This window comes from Pinus tabuliformis, chromosome 6 (assembly GCF_031772625.1).
Source record: "Pinus tabuliformis cultivar Carrire ecotype Pingquan chromosome 6, CPIR1, whole genome shotgun sequence".
In the NCBI taxonomy this organism is placed as follows: domain Eukaryota; kingdom Viridiplantae; phylum Streptophyta; class Pinopsida; order Pinales; family Pinaceae; genus Pinus; species Pinus tabuliformis.
In genome coordinates this window covers 786,542,591-786,550,986 of record NC_142292.1, presented here as the reverse complement: position 1 = coordinate 786,550,986, position 8,396 = coordinate 786,542,591, and positions in this window count along the sequence as shown.

The following is an 8,396-nucleotide window of genomic DNA, read 5'->3' as shown; positions in this document are numbered from 1 at the left end:
AAATTGAAATCTAGAGAGAAATTATACATAACTTCTAGCATACCATTATTATGTAGTATTCAAAGGCCCTTATCTCCAATATGTCTAATTATTTGATGCCACAACATAGTATTTTCTTTAGAGACCACTAGATTTTCCGCTCCACTTTTATGAACAACAAAATTGACACACCCATTTGATGAGCCCCAGAAATGGGTAATTATATGGGCTCATTTAGCCTCCTAACTCAACTTAATCCACCATTCTCATTAGTTTATTGCATGTTTTTGATTATATGTATGCTAATAGAGTGAATTGGGTTAGTCATTATGCCAAGAAGTCTAATGTGTGCTTTATGCAGATTTTTGGTCAATTTTGAGACAAAATCAAAGGTTTAATGAGCATTTGGTTGCAAAATTCAAGGAAGAACAAGGGAGAGGAGCTGTAGGAGGCTTTCCCCTTCATTTATGAACCCTCACCTTGAATTCTCCATCAGAAACAGGGAGCACAAGCAGTCACATTGATGATTCCAAGGGGCAGCCGAGCAACTCAAGTAGGACTATTGTTATCTTCAGTTCTAGGAAGTCGAGTTCCTTAATTTTAGGAGGACTGTTGGGAGTCACCATTTGTATAAATAAGAAGGTTTAGGGCCTCAATTTTTTTAGTTAGATGTTAGCCATTTGCACACTTTAGTGCAGCACTTGTATTTAGCTCATTTTCAAGCTCCTTTTGCAGATAGTTTTGTGATGTAATTATTATTTTTTGATCAACGAAGATGAATCCAGCCTTGAACTAGCTCTGATCTCTCTCTTAGGGGGTTGTATCTTTTGGGGCTGGGCCCAACCCAAGTGCCCAACACCTCCTTTGTGTATTTATATGTTCTTTTCTTTCATTCGTGAAATAATTACTGTTGTTTAGGTTAAATCTTGCTTTGTTACTTAGGTTGTTTTTTATGATTAGAATAGTTGTTCTTGCTTTAGGTTGATTAGTTAGTTTCCTGCAATAATAGAAAAAGATCCACAAAAACGCTGCCAAGCAGGCCTTGGCCTCCTTTCTCCCTCCTTGGGACCATGAATTGAGACCAAGGCACTCTTATTGCCACTAAAACATTATTTTTGCTTTCCAATACAATTGCTAGTGTGATATTTTGAGTTGGAGAAGTTGATATTAGTTGTACTTACATGCTTATATCTATCCTTGTTCAGTTTCCATGGCTCTCTTGCATAAATTCCTGTCCATAAAGTTCTATTAAACACTTTTCTGGTTTTTAGGTCAGAATTAGGTTAAAATAGGTGAAACTCTATTTTTCTAGTACTTGCTTGGGTCAGTTTTAAGAAGTAGGTGTGCAACTCACTTGAAACACAATCCAGCTTATCATTCTTCCATCACCTAACCAATTCCAGTCCATTTCTCAATATTTCCTCCACTCATTCACCATACTTTCCCAAACTGCCCTAATTTCTACGTTCTTGTGCAAAATTGATTTCTTATCCTTTGAACCAATCCAACCATCTCCTTCATTCCTAATCTTTATCAACAGAGTCCTAGACCCTTCAACACCTTCATACAACCTTCATTTCCTTTTTCCCACCATTTTTCCTCCTTCAAACCTTCAAAAATCACATTTGGTCTCCTCTTGTAGAACTTCATGTAGATCCCCTTTAGCCTTCCTGTAGAAGTTCATGCGAGCGATTTTTCGAAGTCTGATTGCAATGGAAATATCTAGAAGGGTACTAGGGACTTCTTAGAACCCCTCCACACCTTCCTTATCATCTGCAAAGGCCAACTCCATCTCTCTTCGCCACCAAACCTCTGCACAGTCACAAATAGTTAAAACACAAGCATAATAATTTTGCATAAAATTGTTGAAAAGTACAAAAAGATGATTTTGCCACATTTTCCTTCAGAAGTAGCTTGAATACATGAATTTTACCTTGTCAGTGGTTCATGGCATCCATTTCAAGAGTTTCATCTCTTTGTCTTGCAAAAGTAGGGTTAGTGGGTAAAACTAGGGTTTGTTAGGGTTTGCGTTTCCTTTTAGTTTTCATCCTCTTTCTGCAAGTAGAATAGCCTCTTTTGAATTAGCTTTCTTCCATCACAATTAAAAGCTTCTTCTGAGAACTCATAGAAGTTGGCTTAAGCTCCTAGAAAACTTGTGCCAGTTGATCAAGTGACAACCTGCAGTAAGAGCTAGTACTTGTGCATACAACACCATCGCTTCCAAGTTTGTTACAAACTACTGGTTTGATAAAAGTATAGTTGGGAGTCCTAGGAGTTGTAGCATCATTTTTGCAATACTGGAGCTCACCACCTTTTTGGCGCCATTGCCGGGGAGATTTTAGAAATATAGCAGAGGAAGATGAGGAGGAAATAGAAAAAGAGGAAAATACAAAAATAGAGAAAGAAGAACTTGAAACATAGGAGGAAATCAAAACAGAAGATGATAAAGAAGAACATGAAATAGAGAAGAAAAAGAGTAAAGCAGAGAAGGCAGAATTTTATTGCATACATGAGCATACTACATCAAAAGCTTGGGATGATAGGAAGGACATGGACAATAAGGAAGAATTTTATGGCACACATGAGCAAACCACATCAAAAGCTTGGGATGATAGGGAGGCTACCAGGGCCATCAAGGATGAGGATATGGATTAGTTGCTAAGAGGATGAGCAACACCTTGAGTAGGGGGGCGATGATAAGCCCCAGAAATGGGTAATTATATGGGCTCATTTAGTCTCCTAACTCAGCTTAATCCACCATTATCATTATTTTATTGCATGTTTTTTATTATAGTTATGCTAATAGAGTGAATTGGGTTAGTCATTATGCCAAGAAGTCTAATGTGTGCTTTATGCAGATTTTTGTTCAATTTTGAGAGAAAATCAAAGGTTTAATGAGCATTTGGCAGCCAAATTCGGGGAAGAACAAGGGAGAGGATTTGTAGGAGGGTGTCCCCTTCATTTATTAACCCCTACCTCGAATTCTCCATCAGAAACACGGAGCACAAGCAGCCACATTGATGATTCCAAGGGGCAGTCGAGCAAGTCAAGTAGGACTATTGTTATCTTCAATTCTAGGAAGTCGAGTTCCTTAATTTTAGGAGGATTGTTGGGAGTCTCCATTTGTATAAATAAGAAGGCTTAGGGCCTCAGTTTTTTTAGTTAGATTTTAGCCATTTGATAGACTATTTTCGCACTTTAGTGTAGCACTTGTATTCAGCTCATTTTCGAGCTCCTTTTGCAGACAGTTTTGTGATGTAATTATTATTTTTTTATCAATGAAGATGAATCTAGCCTTGAACCAGATCTAATATTTCTTAGGGGGTTATAGCTCTTGGGGTTTGGCCCAACCCAAGTGCCCAAAACCTCCTTTGTGTATTTATATGTTCTTTTCTTGCATTGATGAAATAATTTATGTTGTTTTGGTTAAATCTTTCTTTGTTACTTAGATTGTTTTTTATGATTAGAATAGTTGTTCTTGCTTTAGGTTGATTAGTTAGTTTGCTACAATAATAGAAAAAGATCCACAAAAAGGCTACCAAGCAGGCCTTGGCCTCCTTTCTCCCTCCTTGGGACCATGAATTGAGACTAAGGCACTCTTGCTACCAGCAAAACATTGTTTTTTCTTTCCAATACAATTGCTAGTGTGAGATTTCGAGTTGGAGAAGTTGATATCAGTTGTATTTACACGCTTAGATATATCCTTGTTCAGTTTCCATGGATTTCTTGCATAACTTCCTATCCATAAAGTTCTATTCAACCCTTTTCTAGTTTTTAGGTCAAAAATAGGTTAAAATAGGTAAAACTCATTTTTCTAGTTCTTACTTGGCTTGGTTTTAAGAAGTAGGTGTGCAGCTCACTTGAAACACAATTCAAATTATCATTCTTCCATCACCCAACTTGCTCCATTCCATCTCTCAATATTTCCTCCACTCATTCGCCATACTTTCGAAAACTGCCCTAATTTCTATGTTCTTGTGCAAAATTGCTTTCTTATCCTTTGAACCAATCCAACCATCTCCTTCATTCCTGATCTTTATCAACATAGTCCTACACCCTTCAACACCTTCATCCAACCTTGATTTCCTTTTTCCCCCCATTTTTCCTTCTCCAAACCTTCAAAAATCACTTTCGGCCTCCTCCTATAGAACTTCCTGTAGATCCCCTGCAGCCTTCCTGTAGAAGTTCATGCGAGCGATTTTTCGAATTCTGATCGCAATGGAAATATCTAGAAGGATAATAGGGACTTCTTAGGACCCCTCCACACCTTCTTCATCATCTACAAAATCCAACTCCATCTCCCTTCACCACCAAACCTCTGCACATTCAAAAATAACTAAAACACAGGCATAATAATTCTGCATAAAATTGTTGGAAAGTACAAAAATATGAATTTTCCACATTTTCCTTCAGAAGTAGCTTAAATACATGAATTTTACCTTCTTAGTAGTCCATGGAATCCATTTCAGTAGTTTAATCTCTTTGTCTTGCAAAAGTAGGTTTAGTGGGTAAAATTAGGGTTTTCTAGGGTTTATGTTTCCTTTAAGTTTTCATCCTCTTCCTGCAAGTAGAATAGCCTCTTTTGAGTTATCTTTCTTCCATCACAATTAAAAGCTTCTTCTGAGAACTCATAGAAGTTGGCTTAAGCTCCTAGCGAACTTGTGCCAACTGATCAAGTGACAGCCTACAATAAGAGCTAGTACTTGTGCATACAACATCGTCGCTTCCAAGTTTGTTATGAACTATGGGGTTGATAAAAGTAATGTCGGGAGTCCCAGGAGTTGCAGCATCATTGCTACAATACTGGAGCTCACCACCATTAATAATAATGTTACCCAAAATCTTGTAACGAGTTCCAATCTGAACTCTCTACATCAATACCAGTACTCCTCAAACTACTTTTCATGTATCTTTCTCGAACACTGTCTTTAGACCAGCATCATCCATCTTGCTTACAAAAATTAAATTTCTGGCCAATGCAAGAATGTGTAGAACACCAAGAAGTCTTATAATCCTTCCACATTGTAACTTCAACTTAAATTTTTGGCATCCTATGATTTTGGTCTTCCTATCATCCCCTAGGAAGACATCATCGCCATCATATTTCTGTTACTCGCATAACCAATCCTTATGGGGAGTGAAGTGAATGGATGCACCTGAGTCAATCAACCATGCCCCATGATCTACATGTTTACTTGAAGAAGAAGCCAAGTACACATCCACCCCTAAGGTGGTTTTTGTCATCATCAAATTCCTTTCCTTTCTCAAGAGTTTTTGATCTACAATCCTTTTTGTAGTGCCCTTCTTTTCCACATTTCTAGCATACCTTTACATTTTCTTGGAGATTTAGATCTCCAACTTGAGGACTTATTTCTATTTCTGTTCCGGGACCATCCTCTTACAAATAAGGCATCTCCATTTTGGCTCTCAATACTTTTCTATATCATCTCCTCTGACAATAAGGATGAGACTATTCATCAAAGTTCAAGATAGTTGTATATATACCTATAAAAACAACCATACTATCCCATGAGTTTGGTACAGAACACAATAGAATAACGCCCTTAGCTTCATCTGAAATTTTAATATAAAAAGATAACAACTGACTTACCATAGTATTGAAGGCATTTACAAGCTCTATCATTGAGTCTGCATCTTTCATCCTCAGGTTATACAACTTTTTCAGTAGGAAAAATTTGTTCACCAGAGACTTAGGTTGATACAAAGTCACTAACTTGTCCCACAAATTCTTTTCCGTAGCCTCCCCTAATACATTCAACAATATTGAATCTGAAAGACATAATCCTACTGTACTCTTCACTTTCCAATTTAACTTGGCCCAGTCTTCTGCCAACATACTTGTTTGTTTTGTACCTAGATCTATAGAAATCCACTAATCTCTATCCACCAACAAATCCTCCATCTTGAGCTTCCACAACTGAAAACGTTTTCCATTGAATCTATCGATATCTATCTTTCCAATATTTGTCATCTCCTTTCACCGCAAGAATCGATACTATACATCTCCCATTGTAATAGGATCTACCATAGGCTCGAGCAAAACCCCAAAGCTGCAAATGTGTCCCCTTGATGTAAAAAAAACTCTAATACCAAAAGTAGTTTTTAAGCATATAAAAAAATTACTTGCAAACAAATTCTTAAAACATAAAAATATAACATGGTGAGAACATAAAAATATACACAAATATTTTCTCTTGGAACCCAAACCAAGAAAACCAGATTGATTTTTCATTATATTCCTTTCAATGTTAAAATACATTATATACATGTCGAAGCATTCATAAACCCTGATCCATTAACCCTATATTATAACATAACCATAGTTCCCTTGACCAAATCTACAAAATACCATGGCAAAAAAGCCATCATGCCCAAAACCATGAACGAAAACCATGTGCAAAACCATGGGTAGGTCTTCCCACCATCCTTGGGTTGACCCCCCATGCTTGGGTTCATATAAAAAAAAATCTCGAGGTGCTACCCAGACACCTTGTAGGGGGGCTACTGCCCCCCTACAAACCCCCTAGTAGGGGTAGCTTCCTTTCCCCCATGATGCCCCCACCCCCAGTGCACCCGGTGCAATACAACACCTGGTGCTAGTCATGGAAAAAATATAACACATACTCAAAAATTGTCACCACCTATTAAACTTTTAACTACTTATCTCCATAAACTTAGGTGCATCTTGGTTCAACCTACATTCACTACATCCAAGAAACCTAAGTTATCTTCAATCTCATATCTTTGGTTGTGAGAAGTGTGTCCATGGGATTTTCAAATAGTAATAGGGGCACTGAGATGTTTATGTCAGTATCCACCAATCATAAACCCACTAGCTGTCAAATCTTGTTAAGAAACTGCCAGGTGCTCTAAATTTTAATAGACTCTGATTATTGTTAGTCCTCTTGCTTTGGTTCGAGTCTCTAGTAATAAAAGAGTTTATCTTTATGGGATTTTTTTATAAAATATTCCACGTGAGCTCAAAGGATACATCAATGATGTCAACTATTTGAAATATATGCTCACAACCAAATTCAAATTCCTAGAGGACTTTATAGCTACTCTCATAGGTATTTGGTTATTAACTATTTTGATTATATTAAATGGTTTTACTTCAAGTAATTTGTAGAGTGTGGAATAGAGATGATTCATGAAGCATTGAAGCCCATAAACAAAATGGCTCATGTATTAATTCTACATCTACGTATTATTGTTATCATGTTATCATATTATCATCTACTATTCTTGTTTTTTTTATTACCTACTTGACCTGTGTAGTTTGATCTTTTTTTTTACATAGGAAGAAAAGGATTTCAAAATAGTTCCCCAAAATGAAACATCTAAGGGTGGATAAGTTGGCTGGTGCATGGTTTCCAACTTAGGGATTCTTTAGTGTTTCATTATTCTAAGCATGGCTCTTAGCAAAAATATTACATAGGCCTTTTCACTTTCAGATGACAATGATTATTCTGGACGATAAGATCAACAATAAATTAGTAAAACCAATTCGTCTCAGAGCTCAGCTGCATATAATCATCAATACTTCCCATAGTGGCATTGTTCTAAATTTTCCCTATATCTACCTCTTCAACCTTAAGTCAGTGATTCCAAGGTTGAATCCATGATTATTTTATACGATCATGGATTGTTCTCAACTTTTCTCTAATAATCGATCCATATGCTCCCAACTTTCTCCAGTAGAATTAGTGAGGAGGGAAGTTATACCACTAAGAATTTGTGTATTGGTAATAACGACTATACGTTTAGCTATGTTTTATCACAAAAGCAATTAGTAGTTTGTGAGTGTTGTTGAAAGCAAAAACCCATGTTTTATTAGGTCATTTCCAAGTGACATATAATATTCAGATTGGTGTATTAGTTTGTTAAATTATAATAAATATTTTTTTGGAAATATAAAAGAGGTTGTAGTGCAAGGTTGGCAATGCGTCATTCGTCCTACACCCCATTAACATTGGACTAAGACTAAAAGCTTTCAATAGATTCACTAATTTCTGCATTAAAATAAAAAGCACTGTGGATCTTGAACCCACGACCAAAAGATGAAAAGGTTTCAGTAAATATTACCTCTTTATTCAAGCTCACGTAAAAATAAAATGTACTAGCTTAGCATTTTATAGTACAATTTTCCCCAGTGAATGGCCACACTTCAATAAACATAGAGCATAACACTTCAATAAACATAATGTCAGGTTAGAAATATATAAGCTTTGGAAAAGGCTATGTATATATAAGTCCAATGTATAGTTTTGCTAGTTATTTTTACCCCACCCCCCCCCCCAACAATTCTAGGTCTATATATGACTACAAAATATCAAGCAACGACACTACATAGACGTAGAAACTGGAAAAATGTGGTTACATTTAGTCAGAATAGA